Source organism: Delphinus delphis, chromosome 10 (genome assembly GCF_949987515.2).
Source record: "Delphinus delphis chromosome 10, mDelDel1.2, whole genome shotgun sequence".
In the NCBI taxonomy this organism is placed as follows: Eukaryota; Metazoa; Chordata; class Mammalia; order Artiodactyla; family Delphinidae; genus Delphinus; species Delphinus delphis.
The window spans coordinates 10,378,967-10,401,371 of NC_082692.2; the positions used below are offsets into that span (position 1 = coordinate 10,378,967).

The window sequence follows — 22,405 nt, forward strand, 5'->3', positions numbered from 1 at the left end:
GGAATATTATTTGACCTCAAAAAGAAATGTGAGTACTGATAAATGCTACAGCATGAGGAACCTTGAAAACACTACACTAAGACAAACCAGAAACAAAAGATCACACATTATATGATTCCATTTACATAAAATGTGCAGTATAGGCAAATCCAAAAAAACAAAATAGTTAAGTGGTTGCCTAGGACTGGGAAGAGTGGCTGCTAATAGATATAATAGGATTTCTTTTTCAGGTGATACGAATGTTCTGAAGTTAGACAGCGGTAAGGGTTGCACAATTCTGTAAATATACTAGAAACTACTAAACCATGCTTTTAAGGGTAAATTTTGATGGGTATATGAATTATGTCTCCATAAAACTCTCATTAAAACATAAACAAGAGGACTTCTGGCTTCAACTCTGATATGTAAAGAGACTGAAATTTATCACTCCCTCACAACCGGAAAAAAAAGGTGATCAAATTGAAAAGCAACCACCCCTCTTAGATTCGTCAGAAAACTGAGTTCACAGGGCAAAGTGCCTCCAGGAAAATTGAAGAGACAAGTGAACACAGAGAATGAGAGCTTACCAGGAGTAGGAGTCTCTGGAGACTTTAACTGGTAGAAATACTTTAAAGGTGAATGACTTGCTGGAGGCTGAGTGTGAACTAGCTTGAGCTTTAAACCTCTTAGGGTCCCGCTCTTAGAGAACCTTCCATATGCTCAGGAGTTTTACCTTCAGGAGCTCCACCATGTTATCATTAAACAAACAAAGAAAACCCTTCCAGTTTTGTGCTGGGGAGAGGAAAAGTAACCATTCTGAGATATGCCCAGAGCAATCTGGTCTCTTTAACAAAGACCTGCCTTCAAGGGTAACTACTTTCCAGAGCCTTTTTGACCTAAAGGGAGGGTAATTAGACAACTCCAGTACCAGCTAGCCTTCCCAATTGAAGTAAGGGGAGAAGGAAAAAAGGGTAAAACTCTTCCAAGTAAGGGGAGAAGGAAAAAAGGATCACAGCCCAGGAACTCTGGTCAACTACAACTGGTTTTTTTTTTGTTTGTTCGTTTTTTTGGCGGTACGCGGGCCTCTCACTGTTGTGGCCTCTCCCGTTTACGAGCACAGGCTCCAGACGCGCAGGCTCAGCGGCCATGGCTCACGGGCCCAGCCGCTCCACGGCATGTGGGATCCTCCCAGACTGGGGCACGAACCCGTGTCCCCTGCATCGGCAGGCGGACTCTCAACCACTGCGCCACCAGGGAAGGCCACAACTGGTATTTAATCATAAGTTACAGAACACTTCCCTTTCCAGTACCTAGCACCACATGAACAAGGCTCCAGTATAAAAACAAATTACAAGTGAGACAGCTGAAAGACAGACTCTATTTAAGGAGTTTCTAGGGAAACCCAAAACAGCAGGGAAAACAAAAGCAAGGAAACTAGAGGTAAATTAAGCTTCTGACACCTACAAATAATACAAACAAATTGGCAAACGTTAAACACAGCCTAACTCTTAGCCAGATAATTATAAAACCTCACACTGAAGACCTATTTACCTGAGTTCCTGCTATCCAATAAATCATGTAGTTTTCAACAACAAAAAAATTCACTACATGCTAAAAAGAAAAATTACATTCTGAAGAGACAGAGCAAGCATCACAACTAAACCAGATATGGCAGAATTTTGGAGTTATCAAACTGAAAATTTAAGATAACTGTGATTAACCTGCTATGGACTACAAAAAAGAATCAAAACAAATGCTAGAAATCAAAAACACTAACACAAATGAAGAATGCTTTCAACAGGCTCATCGTTAGACTAAACACAACCAAGGAAACAATCTGTGAGCTTGAAGGTATGTCAATAGACACTTCCCAAACTTACATGGCAAGAGAAAAAAGGAATGAAAAAACCAGAGAAGAATATACAAGAACTGAGGGACAACAATAAAAGGTACAACACGTAATGAGGATACGGCAAGGAGAAGTGAGAAACTTAAGTATTTTAAGTAATACTGGCCGAGAATTTTTTCCAACCCAAAATTCCAGAAAGCTCAGAGAACACCAATAGGACAAATACCCAACATCAATACCTAATTTATCATATTCAAATTGCAGAAAGTCAAAAAGAAAATATTAAAATAAGCTAAAGAACCAAAAAAAAACAGAAAACCAAAACTCAAACCAAACACCTTACCTATACGAAAGAAAAATAAGAATTACATCAGACTTCAGAAACCATACAAGCAAGAAGAGACTGGAGTGAAATATTTGAGTGTGAAAGAAAAAAAATCTACCAACCAGAATTTGATATCCAGTGAAATTTATCCTTCAAAAAAGGACAACCAGACTTCATCAGACAAAAACTGAGACTATTTATTGCCACAGACCTGTCTTGCAAGAAGTTCTTCAGAAAGAAGGAAATATAGGTAAGAAACTCAGATTTACATAAAGAAAGAAAGAGAGTCAGGATAAATGAAGATAAAATATTTTATTTTTCTGATTTTGAATTGATCTTGGATAACTGTTCAAAATAATAACAGCAACAATGAATTATGTAACTACATTTTATAGATAAGTGAAAGGAGTGACAGCAATATTATAAGGGACAGGAGGGAGGAATTGGTTATAATCTGTTACAAAGCACCTGCATTACCTGTAAAGTGGTAAAGTGTTACTTGAAAATGGACTTTTATTAGCTGAAAATGTCTACTGCAAACTCTACCAATAAAATTTTTAAAAGAAGTGTAATTGATATCTTAAGATAGAAGAGAAAATGCAATCATAAAAAAATGCTCAATTAAAACCAAATGGGTGGCTTCCCTGGTGGCGCAGTGGTTGGGAGTCCGCCTGCCGATGCAGGGGACACGGGTTCGTGCTCCGGCCCGGGAAGATCCCACATGCTGCGGAGTGGCTGGGCCCGTGAGCCATGGCCGCTGAGCCTGCGCGTCTGGAACCTGTGCTCCACAACGGGAGAGGCCGCAGCAGTGAGAGGCCCGCGTACCGCAAACAAAACAAAACAAAAAAACAAATGGGGGAGAGATTTTTAAGAAAGCAACAAGGAACAAACGCAATGAATAGAAAAGTTATAATCAAGGTTGATATCACCCCAACTATAACAATACTCACTTTCAATGTGAAAGGTCTAAATACACCAATTAAAAGAAACTGACAGACTGAATAAGAAAACAAGGCCCATGTATCTGCTGTCTACAAGAAACCCACTTTAAATATAAAGACACAGGTAGATTAAAAGGAAAGGATGGAGAAAGGTATACCATGCTAATACTAATCAAAAGAAAGCTGGACTAGCTATATTAGTTCCAAACAAAGCAAATTTCAGAACAAGGAAAATTATCAGGGGTAAAGAGGAGTACTATGTAAAGTGTCAACTCTTGAAGAAGGCATAACAATTCTTAATGTTTATGCACCTAATAACAAAGTATCAAAAGATATGAGGCAAAAACTGACAGAACTGCAAAGAAAAACAGTTAAATCCGCTCGTATAACTGAAGACATCTACAAACCTGCATCAGTAACTGGCAGACACAGCAGGTAGAAAACCAGTAAGGATACAGTCAAAGTCAACAGCATCATCAATCAACTGGATTTCACCGACATTTACATCCAATAACATAAGAATACACGTTCTTCTCAAGTTCACAGAAACATTCACCAAGAAAGGCCAGATTCTGTGTTAAGACATACCTTAACACATTTTAAAAACTGAAATAATACAACGTACACTCTCAGACCACAATAAAATTAAACTAGAAACCAATAAAAGTCGAAAAATCTCAAATATTTAGAGATTAAACATTACACTTCTAAATAACAAATGGGTCACAGAAGAAGATTCTCAGGAGAAATTTTAAAGTTATTTTGGATTAAATGAAAATGAAAACATAACTTATCAAAATTTGTGGGATGCAGCTTTAAAAAAAGGTACTTAGAGGAAAATTTATAGCACTGATTATAATAATCTAAAATCAATAATTTAAGCTTCTACCTTAGGAAACCAGTAATTAAGAAAAATATTAATTTTTCTTAATATTTTACATTTTAGGAAGAAAAGAAATAATAAAAACCAGAGCAGAAATCAATGAAATTGAAAATAGGAAAACCGAGAAAATCAACAAAACTAAAAGCTTGTTCTTTATATATTGCTAGTCATCAGGGAAATGCAAATCAAAACCACAATGAGATATCACCTCACACCTGTCAGAATGGCTATCATCAAACAGACCACAAATAACAAATGCTGGCAAAGATGTGGGCAAAAGGGAACCTTTATACACTGTTCATGGGAATGTAATTTGGGGTAGCCAATTAAAAAACAGTTCTAAAAATAGAACTACCATATGATCCAGCAATTCCACTCCTGAAGAAAATGAAAACACTAATTTGAAAAGATACATGTACCTCAGTGTTCATAGTCACATTATTTCCAATAGTCAACATATGGAAGCAACTTAAGTGTCCATCAACAGATAAATGGATAAAGAAGGTGTGATACACACACACACACACACACACACACACTCTCTCTCTCTCTCTCTCTCTCTCTCACACACACACACACACACACACACACACACACTCTCTCTCTCTCTCTCTCTCACACACACACACACACACACACACACACACACACACACAGAGGAGTGCTATGCAGCCATAAAAAAGAATTCTGCCATTTGCAACAACATGGATGGACCTGAAAAGTATTAAGCTTAGTGAAATAAGTCAGACAGAGAAAGGCAAATACTGTATGTTACCACTTATATGAGGAATCTAAAAAATAAAACAAATGAATATAACAGAACAGAAACAGACTCACAGACACAGAGAACAAACTAGTGTTTACCAGTGGAGAGAGAGATGGGAGAGGGGCAAGGTAGGGGTAGGGGATTAAGAGGTATAACCTACTATGTATAAAATACATATTTTATACATATACTATGGATAAAATAAATAAGCTATGTGGATATATTGTACGGCACAGGAAATATAGCCAGTATTTTATAATAACTTTAAATGGGGTATAATCCATAAAAATATTCAATCACTATGTTGTACACCTGAAACTAACATAATATTGTGAAGCAACTATACTTCAATCAACCAATGAAAGGAGGACAGAATGATTCTTCCCACCAAAAGAAACCTAAAAGCTGGTTCTCTGAAAAGCTCAATAAAATTAATAAACCTCTAGCCAAACTAACAAATTATTAATATCAGAACTGAAAGAAATCAGCAATTACTGTTGTCAGTAATAATATCACTAGTGATCTCATGGACATTAAAAGGAAAAAAATTTAATAATAACTTAATAATATAGATAAAATAGACCAATTCATAATAATTTAGATAATAATTTAATAATTTTGATTAAATGGACCAATTCCTTAAAAGACATAATCTACCAAGACTAACAACAGAAGAAACAGATAATCTGAATATGCTTCTATATTAAAGAAACGATTAAAGAAATTCAATCAATAATTAACAACCTTCCAAAAAGGAAAACACTACACTCAAGTAGTTTAATTGTTGAATCCTACAAAACATTTAAGGAAGAAATGATATAATAAACTGTCTACAAATCCCTTCCAGAAAATACAAGCAGAGGGAAGACTTCCTAAGTCATTTTTTGAGGCCAGCATTACCTTAATATGAAAACCAGATAAAGAGATTACAAGAAAGGAAAAGCACAGACCTATTTCTCAGGAACATAGATGTAAAAAATCCACAACAAACTATCAGCATATGAATCCACCAATGTATACAAAAGAATTAAACACTACAACCAAGTGCAGTTTATTCCAGGTATGCAAAGCTGGTTCAGCCTTTGAAAATTAATATAATCTTTCATCAATAATTTAGAAGAAAAATCATATGATCATAATAGAAAAGCACTTGACAAAATGTAACACACTCATTCATGATTAAAACTCTCAGTAAAACAAGAATATAGGTAAACTACACAAAAACCTGTTTGCAAATACTTATTACACCTATACTCATAACTGACATAACCTGGAAACAACCCAAAGTCCTTCAACTGGTAAAGGGATGATGAAACGTGGTACCTCTTGACAATGGACGACTACCCAGTAATTAAAAGCACTGAACTATTGGTTCAAGCACCAGCATGGTTTTAATCTTGAATGTGCTATGTGGTCACTATAAATGCTGTTATAAAAATAGTATTAAATAAAATGTAAAGACATTAAACAATAATGGGGGAAGTATGTTATAAACAGCTTGTACTGTGTGCAAAGAAACAATGCTTTCCGAAAAGGTAAATATGGGGTAGATATGGCCCTTTCGAGTGAAGTAATTCAATGTCAAAAAGACTGGTGAAAAGACATTTCTGTCCTATAGGATTGGAATTAGATTTTAATTTACAAAGTAATTTATTGAATCAGTGTGTTATTTGAAACTCAAAAGCAATTTTACAAACATAATTTCTTAACACAAGTGTTTAGGAATTTCAGAAATAAAGAAAGTTTCAAATTATATGAATCTGAATAACTTAGCTGCTCAGTAAGCATTCCTCTAATGGGCCTAACGGTCATCTACCAAATTTCTTGCTTGATGTTTAATTTTTAAATTTCAAATTCTGAATAGTATTTTCACGTTACTCAAGGTACAAGAGGGATCTTTTTGTCTTACAGGATTTTAAAATTACTTAATACCTTTTGAAATAAAATATTTTATTTCTGTCAAATGGCATCATAAATATAATGAAATAAGGCTCCAAATAAGAGCACCAAAAGATAAGTACTGCTGCAAGATTCACTGCTGTATGTATATCTAGGTATATTTCTACATAGAAACTCAGGGACACTTATCTGCAACTCACAAGCTATCAATCTTAAACATTTCAAAAAGATATGAACATACATCTATCTCTTCTTTATGAAGAAAAAGAAGAAACGTATGTCTACTCCCAACCATTAAAAGTGAACTGCTGACATATATCCAACTGGTGATTCATACAGTAGTGCTATAAAATTAAATCAAAATCATTTCATCAAAAGTTGCAGATAGGGCTTCCCTGGTGGCGCAGTGGTTGAGAGTCCGCCTGCCGATGCGGGGGACACAGGTTCGTGCCCCGGTCCGGGAGGATCCCACATGCCGCAGAGTGGCTGGGCCCGTGAGCCATGGCCGCTGAGCCTGCGCGTCTGGAGCCTGTGCTCCGCCACGGGAGAGGCCACAGCAGTGAGAGCCCCGCGTACCGCAAAAAAAGAAAAAAAAAAGTTGCAGATGCTCCTGTGAAAATACATTAATCAAATTTTTAAAAGATGCATATTTCAGGGGTAAAAGAAAAAAAAGCAATCACGAACCAAAAGGTTTAAAAAGTATGAAAAAGCAAACAAACAAAAAGAAAGCAATTGTCTAGAAAGCTAAGATTATGAATATATCAGATATTGTATGACAGAGTAAACAGGTAAACTTCACTGGGCGGCTGCACTAGTCATGTTTCTTATCTCCCGTAATTTATGTGAAGTTTTGACATCTTAAAGAGCTTGCTGGTCAGAGACTGCTCCTTCCCCATCTCTGACCAGCCCCTTCCAAGGCAAGCCTTTTCTTAAGAGATAACAAAGGGCCTGGCCAGGAATATGCTTCTCATATACAAACCAACTGATTCTGAGTCTATAGCCCCCATCATCTCCTTATTTTACTCTCACACGCAAGCCAATTTTTCCTGCCCTAAATCATCTCAGGTCAAGTCCCAAACAACTAGAGATCAGCCCTATAGCGCAAGGCCCGCCAATATTATTCAAACCAGCCAATCCTAAACTGTTTACCCTGGTTCGGCCTTGCCTTCCCCCACTATCTTCTGCCACCTGACTGAAACCTGGTGCTCCTCCTGTGACCCTGCATGGCATGCGTAACTCCCCTCTGGGTGCTGTGAGTATAATAAACTTCCTGCCAAGCCTCTGCTGTCCCAACAACTTTACCATACCATATCCAACATGCACATTCTTAGATATGCACTATTAATATACAAAAAAAATTCAAGAATATGCATATCTAAAATACTACAAATTAAGTAGTACTCTCTAAATGATATGTGAGCCAACAGAATTGAGGTAAAAATTTTACAACTGAAATTAGAGAAAACAGAAATTCTTTTTCTCAGTATTACTATTCAAACCTAGAGCATTTGTCTGTGGTAAAAAAATTTTTATTCTAATTCTACACGGACAGTAAAGCAGCTACTTCTTTCTATATATACCATACTAACCCCTCCCCCATTTCTCCCAAAGCAAAAGGATCACAGAAAACAAAAATTAACAGGCTCTACTTCTTGCCTTTGGAAAGTCCACAATAATATACAACAACCCCTGAGTTGCATATTTCTTCCACTACCTCTCAAATAGCTATATAAATACAAAATACCTTAAATTAAGGCCTGGCTATGTTTCCTAAGATGGACTTCAAGTACCTTTTCATTTATCCGGCCTTTTAAATAATAATTAAGACAATAAACTCTAGGATCAACAAAAGCAGAACACTATTTTGAGAGTTTCTCTAATAACTATCAAAGAATCTGATCTGTAGTTAATTACAAGAGCAACAAATCAATTTTATAAAGTAGCGTGTTATAGTGTTAAATGTAGGGTAATGAAAATAATTTATCACATAATAGATATAAAACATCCTACTTTCACCTCATAGGCACTAAATTATTTACAACTCCAATAAAGTGAAGTTTTTGGTTAATAAAATTAATTCTTTATATTATAACCCATATTTAAAATCTTCTTACTTCTCATCATCTCCCTAAAAAATTGATGAAGAATGAAGAGCAGTAATTCCAAATCATGCAAAGAAGTTAGTAAGAAACTGCCTCACTTCAATTTTATAAACTTTACAGATACTATCCATCATACCAAGTGAGGTGTACCTATAACTCTGGAGATTGGGGTGTACTTTACTGTTTTTCAGCAATAGCGTTTCTCTCCACCAGTGTTCTAACTTAACTTTTTCATTGGAAGTCTCCATTTTTTAATATAAATAAGTAGGAAAATGGTGTTTTTATTAGCATTATATGAGAATTAGGAAAAAAATTAAATCAGAAATGAAGAAAAACTAAATGGAACACAAGAGTGAATAGACACCAGAAGAAAAGATGAAACAGAATGCAGGAAATTTTTAAAATAACAAAGGAGGAAAGAAAAAAATTTTGTGAGTAAATGATACAGAAGTTAGGCAAAGAAGATCCAACATACTCAAAATTGGAGTCCCCAAAAATGAAACCTGTGTAATTGAAAAGAGCAAATATTGAAAATTATCATAGAAGAAAACATTTCTGAAATAAAAGAAGACTTGAACCTATTATTTAAGGTCATACATGAAGGTTAACACCAAGACATATTCAATACTGGTTCCTTAAAGAAAAATCTTTTGGGCATCCAAGCAAAAGACCAAATCTCTTGCAAGGAAAAAAAATGGCATAAGACTTTGACAGTGATACTTCATATCCAAGTCCACAAAGCTCAAGAAAATGTAAACCAGGGATTTTATATCCAACCAAACCTTCAAATATAATGGGTGTAATGGTCACAAACAAGTTATGAACCAGAAAGGACTTAAATAATATTGTTCCCATGAGCTCTCCCTGAGCTCTCTAGTAAAGAATGAGCTTCAGACAACCAAAAAACCCTAAGAGAAGCTTTGAAATAAGATCTGGTGGTAAGTATTAAATATACTGAATTTAGAACTAACACTAATGATGAGGCAACAGAGCTGTGCATGCAAATGTTATGTACTTTTAATGTATATGTGTGTGTGTGTGTATATATAGATAGCAATTAATTAACAAAATGGAGAAGGGGAGAGTTTACCAAAAAGGGAATGTTCTACGGATACACTAGACTACCTAGATGAATCTCAAATGCATCATGCTAAGTGGGAAAAAAGCCATATTCTAAAGGTTACATTTATATGACATTTCCATTTATATGACAAAATACACTCTGGTTTCAAAAGGAAAAACTATAGGAATAGAAAACAGATCAGTAGTTGCCAAGAGTTAGGGTATGGGGGAGGATTTGATTACAAAGAGATATCAAGAGGGAATTTTGGGAGGTGAATTGTTCTAGATCTTATTATGGTGGTTGTTACATGATTCTATGCATTTGTCAAAACTCACAGACCTACATCATCACCCTCAAAAAAGTGAGTTTTACTGCATGTGAATCAGTAACAAGTTTTTAAATACCAACAAAAAAAAGATTCTAGGGAAGAGGGAAGGGAAGGTCAAGAAGAGATTAGTAGCTAATTCCATCACTGCTCACAACAGAGGATATCTTTAAAAGAGGAGACTACAGGTATTAGTATAATTTTCTAAATGTAGAAATATACTAACCCCCCCCCCAAAAAAGCAAACAGATCACATCATTAAAAAAAAAAATTCTAAAGTGACAAAAATGTTTAAAGTTTCCTTTCACTCCTATCTCCAGCTAACCACTTCCCCTGTCTAGAAGCAACTAATGTCTGTCACCAGTTACTTGTGAGATCTGTTCACACTTTTCTATGGCATATTTGTTTATATTTTCAAAAGGAAATAATACAAAGAAAATACAAGAACTAGTAAAAATGGTTACCTATGGGAGGAAACCAGGATGAAGTGAGCCTTCTGTGAAGTGCCTTCTTGCACAGTTTTAATTGGGGAACAATGTAAATGTTCAAATGTTTTATTTAATTAAAACAAAAATCAAAAAGAAAAAAGCAATCCCTATAAACAGAAGATAAACTTAAATATGTGAAATAATATGTCAAGTTGGTGTAAAACTGTATAAAAAAAGGGCTTCCCTGGTGGCACAGTGGTTGAGAGTCCGCCTGCCAATGCAGGGGACACAGGTTCGTACCCCAGTCTGGGAAGATCCCACATGCCGCAGAGCGGCTGGGCCCGTGAGCCATGGCTACTGAGCCTGCGCGTCCGGAGCCTGTGCTCCGCAATGGGAGAGGTCACAACAGTGAGAGGCCCGCGTACCGCAAAAAAAAAAAAAAAAAAAAAAAAAAGTATTAAAAAAAAATACAGTATTCAATATTCTTTTAGTAATAATATTGGTATGCTAATTTAGAAACGTATAGTTATGTTCTAGGACAAAGCAAATAAAAAATTATGTCAAAAGCATTAGAAACAAAGATTTTCAGAGTAAGAAAAAAGAGGTACAAGTGTAAAATTAGAGAATTTAAATAAAACTAATTTGGAAACTCTGACTTTGAAATGTATTAAAAAATAAGATGTGTTCATGGATGGACAGATCTGTGATAAAGCAAACAGAGCAAAATCCTAACTCTAAAATCAAGGTGGTATATGGCTGTTCACTGTATTAACTCGTCTTTATGCTTGAAAATGTTGGGGAGGAAAACTGCTGAGATTCCACACCATCTAAATCACAGAGAAAGCAGCACTGGGATGAAGCACAACTCCTCACCAGCCTGTGTTTCTGTTCCAAAACAGTTACTACTCTGTAATCATTTTAAACATCTCAGCCACTCCTCCTGAAAAACCTACCCAACTGCCAAATCATCCACAGAAAATCAAAAGGTCCAGGACTAACAGACCATGTCTCCTTATTTTGGAACATTTACTTTCATATAAGTGATTCCAGAAGAAGGCAAACAGCAAGCACTCAATGTATCTGAGATAAAAATAAATAGATTGGTTACAAACTTTTTCTGGTTCTGCAAAACTGAAATACGATTTCAAGTAATATATTCATTATGACAAAGCTATACAACCTCAACAACATATTGAAAGATTATGGGTATCTTCAAGACATCATTAAAATGGGATTTTTCTCTCTGAATTTTTAATTAAACTCATATTAAGTATAGGTAGTGGTACACATAAGCATAATATATTTTTTAAATCTCTTTTACGTGATTCACATACATCTTAAACCAATTTTCCTTTCTCGGACTAATGTTAAAATTTGTTTGAATAGAGGAAAAAAAAAGGCAGGGAGAATATACCCCAAAATGTCAACTGTACCTTAGTATGAGTGGTAGGACTGCACATGCTTTTAAAAATAGTTATGCTTTTCTTCTATTTCACAGGATCTGTTTGATTTTCCCTTTTGCATTAAGAATACATTACCTTACAGCTGGAGAAAAGGTTCTTAAAAAAATTCCACATGCATTTACTGGGTATAAAATAAGTGATGGAGTAAGGGGTAAAGGTGATTTCGGATTTCCGCTACAATGAAGATGGATAACCAACTCGAGAATAATTTAAGAAACGTGATGGTTATATATCTCTAGGGCACTTTTCCCACATTCACTGGGCACTTTGTTAAACATTTTCCTCACCAACAGAAATGCAGCTCCCAATCATCTTTGCTGGTTTCAAAATGTCAGTAAAGAAGTGTCCAAAATCCAAGGCTCACTTTGTTCACTCCATAAACACCAATACCTATACTCTGTACAAGGCACAGAGCTGGGGGTACGCAGAGGCAAAGCTGTTACCCCATCGCCTCCACTCAGGCACCTGTTTTGTGCCTGGCATTGTTCTATGCACTGAGGAGACAGTAGCGAAGAAAATCAACCAAAAATCCCTCCTGCTTCTCTTCACATAAGCTGTCTTTCATTGGTACATCCCACCTGGCAGCTCCAGAAACCCCACCTCAGAAATCCCACCACACCTCTTCTTAAACCTCACTAGAAACAGCAACATACAAATTTCTCCATTTTGTCTGCTTTTACCCACTCTTTACTGATTTCATTTCCTCCTTATCCAGCCTGAACTAAAAAACTGTCCATTTAAACATTCCCTCACCAGTAACCTCAACTACTACAACTGTCCTTCTAACTTACCTAAACTATGATTTCCCATCCTGTATCAATCATACAATTCAACTTTCCTCCCCAACCAGCTGAGTACATACAGAAAAATGATTTTACATATGTAAACTGCTGTCACTACATGATTTTAAATTCATGGTTTAAAATCTCACAGTTCCTCAATACTTTTACTTCTCTGATCAATAAATATTTACTAAGTAGCTATGTGTGGGCCAACACAGACTAAACTGTGAAAAAGACAGAAGTCTGTGCTCCCGTGGAGCTGACACTCTAACAAGGAAGACAGATCTTACATAAATAATTATGAATATGACGAAATCCTATAAAGGGGGAGTAAAAGTGCTATGAAAGCACGTAACAGAGGAGTCTAACCCAGTTTGGAGGTGGAAAGGTTGTCAAGACAGGCTTCCCAAAGTAGAGATGTTTCTGTTCTAATCAATTCCATATTCCAGCCCACATTCCAAACTTGTATTTAACCCCTCAACCCCACTCCCTCAGCAAAGGAACTAGCCTCCTCAACTTGCCTTGGATTCCCTGGTGATTTCCTCTCCTCAATTTACACATATGACCAAGTTTCTCCCGCCCACACGGAAATTGGACTCATCTTTCTAGAGAGTAATTTGGCCAGTGTCTCATGCACCTTAAAAGTGTACATACTTTCTCTTTTGATCCAATAATTCTACTTCAAGAAATCTTTCCTAAAGAAATACAGATACCATGCATAAAAATTATTTATAATAGTGAAAAGAGTTAGAAACAACTTAAATAACAATAGGAGAATAGCTATGGATGTGCCTTAATGCACCTGCAACAGACTATGTTGCAGCAAAAAAAAATAAAACAAAAAGAAAAAAGATGGTCAGAGCTTTTAATCTCATAGTAAAGTACTTATACCTGTAACTAGGTTAAAAAATACATAGTAATAAATATGTCTTGGCAAATCAATAATAAAAACAGGATGTAAAAATGTGTAAGAAGGGCTTCCCTGGTGGCGCAGGGGTTGAGAATCTGCCTGCCAATGCAGGGGACACGGGTTGGAGCCCTGGTCTGGGAAGATCCCACATGCTGCGGAGCAACTAGGCCCGTGAGCCACAACTACTGAGCCTGCGCGTCTGGAGCCTGTGCTCTGCAATAAGAGAGGCCACGATAGTGAGAGGCCTGCGCACCACGATGAAGAGGGGCCCCTGCTCGCCGCAACTAGAGAAAGCCCTCGCACAAAAACAAAGACCGAACACAGCCAAAAATAAATAAATAAATACATTTTAAAAAAATGTGTAAGAAGAGTACAGCTGTGTAAAAAAGGTGTATATATAAAAACTGGAAGAAAACAAGTTGAATTATTAATAGAATTTATACAAGATATAATTTTCTTAGGCCGATTTTTCTGAATGGATGGAGAAATACTGTTTCCTACAAGTGCTGCACAGCTAGGCAGTCCTCCAGCTCCACCAACTCCATCCCTTACCTCTAACTCTCTGAGGCACTGCACTCATTCCCACCCCAACTTTAAGGAAACTGCCAGAATAAAGATTAACAACCTCCTAAGTGACAAACCAGCGGACACTTCAGTTCTCCTTTTAATTGACTTCCTTGGCTTCTAACACACAGTACTCTCTAGAATCTTCCTTCTAACTCGGACCATTCCTTCTCAGAATCCTTAGCTAGATTCTTCCCTCCTACATTTCTAGTAAATATGGTGTTTCAGATGTCCATTCTCAGACCTCTTCTTTTTTTACACCACATACTTGGGTGATCATATCAATCCTCATGGCTTCAACAAGTTACATTCTGATGACTCCAAAATCCACCTACAACTTTTCTCTCTCCTAAATCCCATTTATTTTCAGTCAAAGCCCCTACTATTAATTCATCATCTGGATGTCTCACAGCAGTTCAAACAATGTCCCCATCATCTGCAATTTCAAAGTTCTACTTCTCTCCAGTATTTTTTATTATGTTCAGTCACAGCACCATCTATCTAATCGACTGTCCCAGCCAGAACAGTGGAAGTCACCCTTCATTCTTTCTCTTTCAACAGCTACCCTTACCATTCCCACCTCCTAATCAAGTTTTTTCTTTTTCTTTAAAGTCCTAAATAGCTAATAAATCTATCTACTTTCCCCACTAACTCCACTACACAGATTAAGCCAATGCAAAATCATAATGGCCCAACTGGACCTCTTGCGTCTCTCAGACCTCTCTTTTCTGTATCAGCGTAACCTCCCCAAAATGCAAATCCAATCGTTATCATTCCCTTTTAAAGCTAGCACCTAGAAGATAAAGATTATCCATTAGAAGTCCCTTCATGATCACCTCCAGACACATTCATGCCACAAACCTTTGTGTTGCTCCTTCTCCATCAGCAACAGAAGCATCAAGGCTGTGCACCAGGCAGGCACTCTAATGGGTACTTTAAGTGAACTATTTAATCTCATCCTATGAGGCTGGCACTACTGTTTCCATTTTACAGAAAAGGAAACAAAGAGTTTGTCGAAAAGTACAAGGCCACAGAACTAGTAAGTGGCAAAGCCAATATTCAAATCTCCATCTTTCTTGTCCCAAAGTATTTCACTGTATTTCTTAGCAAAAGTAACTAAATCAGCTTCTAAAACAACTATTCATCTTTGAAAACTCTGCTCATAGAGTATCTCTGGAGTAATTCCTAGGAAATCAGTCTAAGGAGGGTAAATAGGTAGCTGAAGGACAGGGAAGTGAGAGAGACTTATGTTTAACTTTCTTCCTCTTCCATAACTCTTTGCAAGCTTTCTAGAGGCTTCCTTGATTGCCACCCCATCTTCCAACAGAGTTGGTCACTTCCTCCACCATACTGCTTCTCTACTTTGTTCATATAGCTATTACTATACATTTTTTATGCTATATTTAATTATTTATTGACATGTTCATTTCTATTCTTACCTACAAACTTCTGGAGGGCAGAGACCCTGTCCTGGCCAATTCCTCCTTGTAAACCCTAGGTTCCTAGCACAGTATCTGGTACATAATAGGTACCACCCAACAAGTTAAACTACCTCCTCCTCCTCTATTTTTTTAACCTCTATCACAATTCATCCCTAGGCAATAGCCTCGTAGCCTAACTCCTATCTCTAGCCATCTTTCACACTGCCATCACACACTGCATCCCCTCCCCACCCAGTACTGTTTTCCTAAAACAGATACCCTATCACTGCCCTACTCAAAAAGACTGAAGGCTCCCTACTACCTATAGAGCATTTGCCCTTAGAACTATCATCAAGGCTCTCTAATATGATTCCAATTCCACTCTTACTTCTGTAAACTCTTCACTATAAGCCCTCAAGTCTCCAGCAATATTGAGTCATCTACCTCAGCCAAAGACACCATACAGTTCCATTCCTCCCATGAGACAAGTCCAGCCATTTGTCATAGTCTGGAATATTTTTCCCCATCGAAGTGTCTCAAATTTTTACTCATTTTCTAAGGCCTATCAAACACTACTTCCTTTATAAATCTATTTCCTTGAGCTAGAATTAATCATCATCTCCTCAGTTCTCCCATATACTCTCTCATTCTAAGTACTTAGTATATTATGTCTTAATCTAGAGTTATTTGCATATGTCTGCTCCCTGCTCTGCCCCACCGTACCCTCCAAATACTGAATTCAATATTCCCTGAGAACAAGAACGCACATTCAGTTCACTCAATGCATTTATTGAGTTTCTGCTAAGTGTCAGGTCCTCTACTAGAAACTATGGATAAGACAGAGATAAATAAAATAATTTCTTATACTTGCTCAGCTGCTGCCAATGCCAGATACACCATACCCGTTCAATATATATTCATTAAGTTAATAAATATATAGTTTATTTGATATCTTTGTTCACATTTTCCATCTGTGTTTCCACTTACTGCTTACCACCAATAGAAACTAGAAGGAAAGACCTTTTAAAGCCTTTTAAACCTAGATGGAAAGAAAGGCCTTTATTTCTCTTCCACTCCCCCAAGAAATAATCCAGACAGTCAGGAAGCATAGAAGGAATGTTCTATGCTTTTATTATCAGCAGAATTTAGGAACAGAACAGAGACTGGATTACTTGCTGATTTCTCCTGAATCACACTGGCAGAATGGCATCAATATTTTGTTTGAAGAGTTAAAAATATCACACTCATAATAAATTATAATTCTAAAAATTTCCAAATAAAAATTTTATTATCTCTCACATTTATAATTAACTGTATCTCCATTGCCTCTATCAGTATACATAATTTAAAACCTGAATAAAATTCCTGAACTGAAAGTACGTTCAAAAGACACTTTTAGAGACTACTTTTAGAAATTCATCTTGACAGTCAACAAGAATTAACAAGAACATAAAGTAAATATATACCCTTTAAATATGTCTCCTGAAGAAAATGATTTCATGCAGATAAGGTGATTTAATTTTTGGGGTGCAAAAGGTGTTAGGAATTCATTTTCAAATTAATCAAAAAATTGAGACAGGCTATTTTGTCCTAATAAAGTAAGCTTATTTTGCTGAACATACACAAAAATTATGTTTAGTTTAAATGAAAATCCAAGGCAGAAAACAGAACACATTATTTGTTTCATTCAATAAAAGGAACTTCCTTCAAGCCTCACTTCTTAGGCAATGAAGAAAACAAGTACCAATCAACACAGTCATATTCCTACTTTTCCAAGGCAGACCTAGAAATCATGCATTTTACAAAAAAACTGAGAAGCAATTCATACCCAACTCTTGCCATTTCATGAGAAAACTTGCTACAATGACAATTTCTCGTAATAAAACTGACATCTTGGATCCAAATATTTATTTACCTGTCCTAATCTTGGATAAACACACTGTTTAAAAGAAAATTCAATTTTAAATTAAGTATAATAAACTCTCAGATGAGCATGTATCACTGCAAATGAAAGGTAACTAACAGCTGCTCTTTCTGGTCAAGTCTTTACAATGACATTAGGATTTTAGGAAGGAATTTTTATATCTCTTGATACAGTTCAATATATCTCCAGAAAGACAATACTTGGCCAAAATAAGCTACATGACTTGCTTTTCTTCCATAAATGAACTGTTTGCTCTTTCCTTCCAAAAGCATTGGGTTGGACCTAAAACTGTGTTCAAAAAGATTACAATAAAAAAAAAAAAAAAAGATTACCAGAAATAAACAAAATCAGACCAAAAAAACACAACAGTTTTCTCCAAGAATATACAGGAGGTGGGTACTGTTTCTCATCCATCCATTTGTTCATTCATATGAGTGCTAGCTAAAAAGTAAGTACTGGAATTACAGAAATATAAAATAGTCCCTCACCCTTGAATCTGTACCGTTTTATATCACCAATAAGCAGACAGTTAGCTGTATAAATATTATAATTACAGTCTGCCCAAAAAGCAAAGGAAGCATAATAAAGGCACAATCTTATTTTGGGGAGGAGAAAGTGCCACCAAAAAAAAGTAACTGTAAACTACGACTTGAAGAGTAACTAGTTAAGCTTGGCAAATGGGGAAAGAGACAAGAGAAGGTGAATATAAGGAGGAAGGAAAGAACCTGCACACAACTAGAAACATGAGCCAGCAAGTACCATCAGAGAACTACAGAGAGTATCTTACGGCACTACATACCTGCCATCTACTTTCCACAGATGCCAACTCTGATTAGAAAAAGGTCTTTGGGGGTATTTTTGAAACCAAGTCCCCCTGCCAGGTTTATGGTTAACCTCTCTATCCAAAACTTTATTCCCTTTCTTGTCGCACCCTTGTTCCCCTCAGGATTGAGAAGTATCAAAGAAAAAGGGAGACTGAAACCCAGCAGGCCCCTGCGAGACCTTCCCGGGTACAAAAGCCCCTCCGTGCTTCTTGTTTGTAGGAAAAAGGCTTTAGTCCCTAGGCCTTTCCTGACTTCCAAAGAGGAGACTCAAGCAGTTACTAATTGGGGAAGCGAGGGAATGCAGAAACCAAGGAAAAGCAGTCAAGCAAGAGAAGTGATGACAGCTTTAAACAACAGCAGCCACAGAACAGGGTCCTACTTCCTCCTCAAGGCCTATACATAACAATCGGACAAATATCTTTGAGTAGTTCTGCAGAAACTAAGTCTCCCTCCCAAGAGGCGGATGGTGACTTCGTGCTGACCACAAGCATGTACACCTGGACAGGATGGAACCAGGAGGCTGATGATTAAGATTCCCAAAACAACACCCTGTTACCTCACCACCAACCACTCAGAAGAAAGTCCACAAGCTGATCACACACCCTACAACCCTCACCCCTAATGCTGCCTTTAAAAACCCTTCCCAGAAAGCCACTGGGGAGTTTGGGTCTTTTTAGCATGGGCTGCCCATCCTCCTTGCTTGGTTCCTGCAATAAACACTGTACTTTACCACAACCCAGTGTCAGTAGATTGGCTTTGCTGGGTGCCGGGCAAGTGGACCCCAGTTTGGTTAGGTAGTATTTTCTAACCTATCCCTCTCCTTTGGGGTCACTTTATGTTGATTCAACTCTGTTTAACATCCTACTTTCTATTTTCTGGGGCTTATTTCTCCAAGCCTAAGCTGGCAGAAAAATGGAAATGGAGATTAACTGGATGCCCCAGTTAGAGCTCCCATAGCTCAGAAAAGAGATGAGGAATAAGGACCTTAAATTTAATCAGGGTGAATGCCAAAATGAGAACTGCCCTAAGAAGCATTCCGTTCAATTGAGCTGTCAATTCAGTATTTTTAAGTATATCTCTGTTAAGTCATTTCTTAACCATGTCCACAGTGGTTGACAAGTAATTAATTTAAAATCAAAATAGGGGACTTCCCTGACAGTCCAGTGGTTAAAGAATTCACCTTCCAATGCAGGAGTCTGATCCCTGGTTGGGGAGCTAAGATCCCACATGCCTCATGGCAAAAAACCAAAACATAAAACAGAAGCAATACTGTAACAAATTCAATAAAGACTTTAAAAATGGTCCATATTAAAAAAAAAATCTTAAAAATAAAATAAAATAAAATCGAAATAAAGGAACTATTGAGTTTGTTTAAAAAAAACAGGACAGGGCTTCCCTGGTGGCCCAGTGGTTGAGAGTCCACCTGCCAATGCAGGGAACGTGGGTTTGTGCCCCAGTCCGGGAAGATCCCACATGCTGTGGAGCGGCTGGGCCCGTGAGCCATGGCCGCTGAGCCTGTGCGTCTGGAGCCTGTGCTCCGCAACGGGAGAGGCCAAAACAGTGAGAGGCCCTCGTACCGCAAAAAAAAAAAAAAAAAAAACCAGGACAGATAAGAATTAATGAAGACATTAATGATGTCTTCAACATCATTAGTCATTAGGGAAAAGTAAATTAAAGCCACAACAAGAAAACCACTAGATACCTATTAGAATGGCTACAAATTTAAAACAAAACAAAACAAAACCCCTGACAACAGCAAGTGCTACTGAGGAGGCAGAGCCACAGGAAGTCTCACACGCTGCTCGTGGGATCGTAACTAGTACAGCCATGCTGCAAAACGATTTGGCAGTTTCCAACAAAGTTAAAAATACATTTAACAAAGGACCCAGCAATCGCACTCCTTTGTATTTACCCGAGTTAAATGAAAACTCATGTTTACGAAAAAACCTATACATAAATGTTTAGAGTGGTATATTCCTAATTGCCAAAAACTGGAAATAATCTGATGTCCTTCAACTGAAGAGTGAGTAAGCAAACTGTGGTTGGTTCATCCACATAATCAGCAATAACAAGGAATGAACTACCAATCCATACAAAAATAGAGATGAACCTCAAATGCATTACACTCAGTGAAAGATGCCAGACTTAAAAGGCTACTCTACTCAACATACTCTATGATTCCATTTATACACCATCCTAGAAACAGCAAAACTATAAAGGAAGAAAACCAATCAGTGGTTACCAGGGGCTGGAGATGGGGAAAGGTTGCCTAAAAAGGGGTATGGAGGAATTCTGCAGGGTGATGGAACTGTTCTATATATTGATTGTGGTGATGGTTACAAGACTGTACACATCTGTCAAAACTCACAGGCCTGCACACTAAAAACGGTAAGTTTTACTACATGTAAAATATACCTAATTTAAAAAAAAATAATGAGGGATTCTGGCAACAAAAAGATGAGACTGAAAAATTACAAAGGTCACATCATGAAGGACCCTGCTAAGAAGCTTTAGATTTTAATCTCAAAGCAACAGGTGTACCAAATAATCTCAAGAAAGGACAGACACAATTGAGTTCTGTATTAGAAGATGAGCAATAGTTATATTGCTCTCTCACTGGAGTGAGAGCAAAATAGGGAGCAACTGGGAGACCTCAGTAATTTAGGGGACAAATTACCAAGACCTGACTCAGGCAGAAACTGTAGAAATGGACAGAGAAAGTTTAAGGCAAGAAATTCTCAAGTTTCTAGCAATAGTGTAACCATTAACCAAGCTAGGGCTGAGAAAAAGATTTTAAACAAGCTAAATTTAAATGCCTGTGGGACATTCAAATACAAACATCTGGGCAGACATACTGGTCTAGAGCTCAAGGGAATGACCTGAGATGTAGCTTTAGATTTGAGACTCGTCAGGGAATGTGCAGTCATGAAAATATAAGGTCAAGCTCATGCAAAGATACAACATGCAGAGTGAAAGGTAAAGAGAATCCTGGGAATTATCCTGAGCAACACCAGCATTATGGAGTTGGTGATATAACTTGAAGTATAAAAGAACTGGCTTACTGAGTATACAGCAGTAGAGTTAGAAATGGTTACAATCATGTGCCTATTTCAATTTGGGGTCTCTCAACCACTTTATCGTTGGCTTCTCTGATTTTACCTTTGGCTTGATCACCCTGGGAAAACTAAGGTAGTTAAAAAGTTATCGTTGAACCCAAGGTTTCACTTTGTACTTTCCGTATTGTTGACATTGAGAATATTCAGCAAATAAAGAGGAATGATCTACTGAACATACTTATTTTGTCAATTAAACACAGAAGAAGCACCAAGAGGGGTTAAATGACTCACTTCAAGTACAGGTAAACTTACACAGCCCCATAAATTTACCTTGGTAGCTGCACAAATGACTCTATAGATGCTTTAAAGGATCTCTGATACCACAATGAAGTTATCAGGAAATACCACAGGATAGATCCCATGATTCTACGTAATTAGCTCTCAATCAGAGGGATGCACCGAAATTCCCTGTGGAGCTTTCTCAAAATGCCTATCTTCCAAACTCTACATCTGAAAATACTGATTAAGGAACTTTTGGGGTAAGACCCAAACTACTATATTTTTAATAGTCCCCTAAGTGACTCTGATGTGTACACACACACACCCCCAGTGATCTCAAGTTGAAAAGCAATGATATAAAAGTTGGTTCTAGCATCTACATGAAGTTCTCATTTGGAAGCTTCTAAACTACATCCTAATACTTGGGAATGGCCTCCAACTGAGAGCATACAAACATACAATTCCCTGATCTAAACCTAAAATTCTGAGGCCCCATCCCTGTAAAATATCTATGAATCACCTTTTGGTTTTGGTTAATTACCTTTGAGAAGATTTAATTTCTCAGCAGAATTCAGAAAATGGCAGTGTAAGAAAGGCATGGAAAATGAGTCATTATCTCTCT

The 22,405-nt window shown here is 37.1% G+C and overlaps 1 protein-coding gene across 1 annotated transcript in view; it reads right to left on the minus strand.

The window, feature by feature from the left end:
* The window catches only part of RANBP9 (RAN binding protein 9), an 89,329-nt gene that overhangs the window by 51,865 nt on the left and 15,059 nt on the right, over window positions 1-22,405 (minus strand). The gene's annotated exons all lie outside the window — the stretch shown is intronic.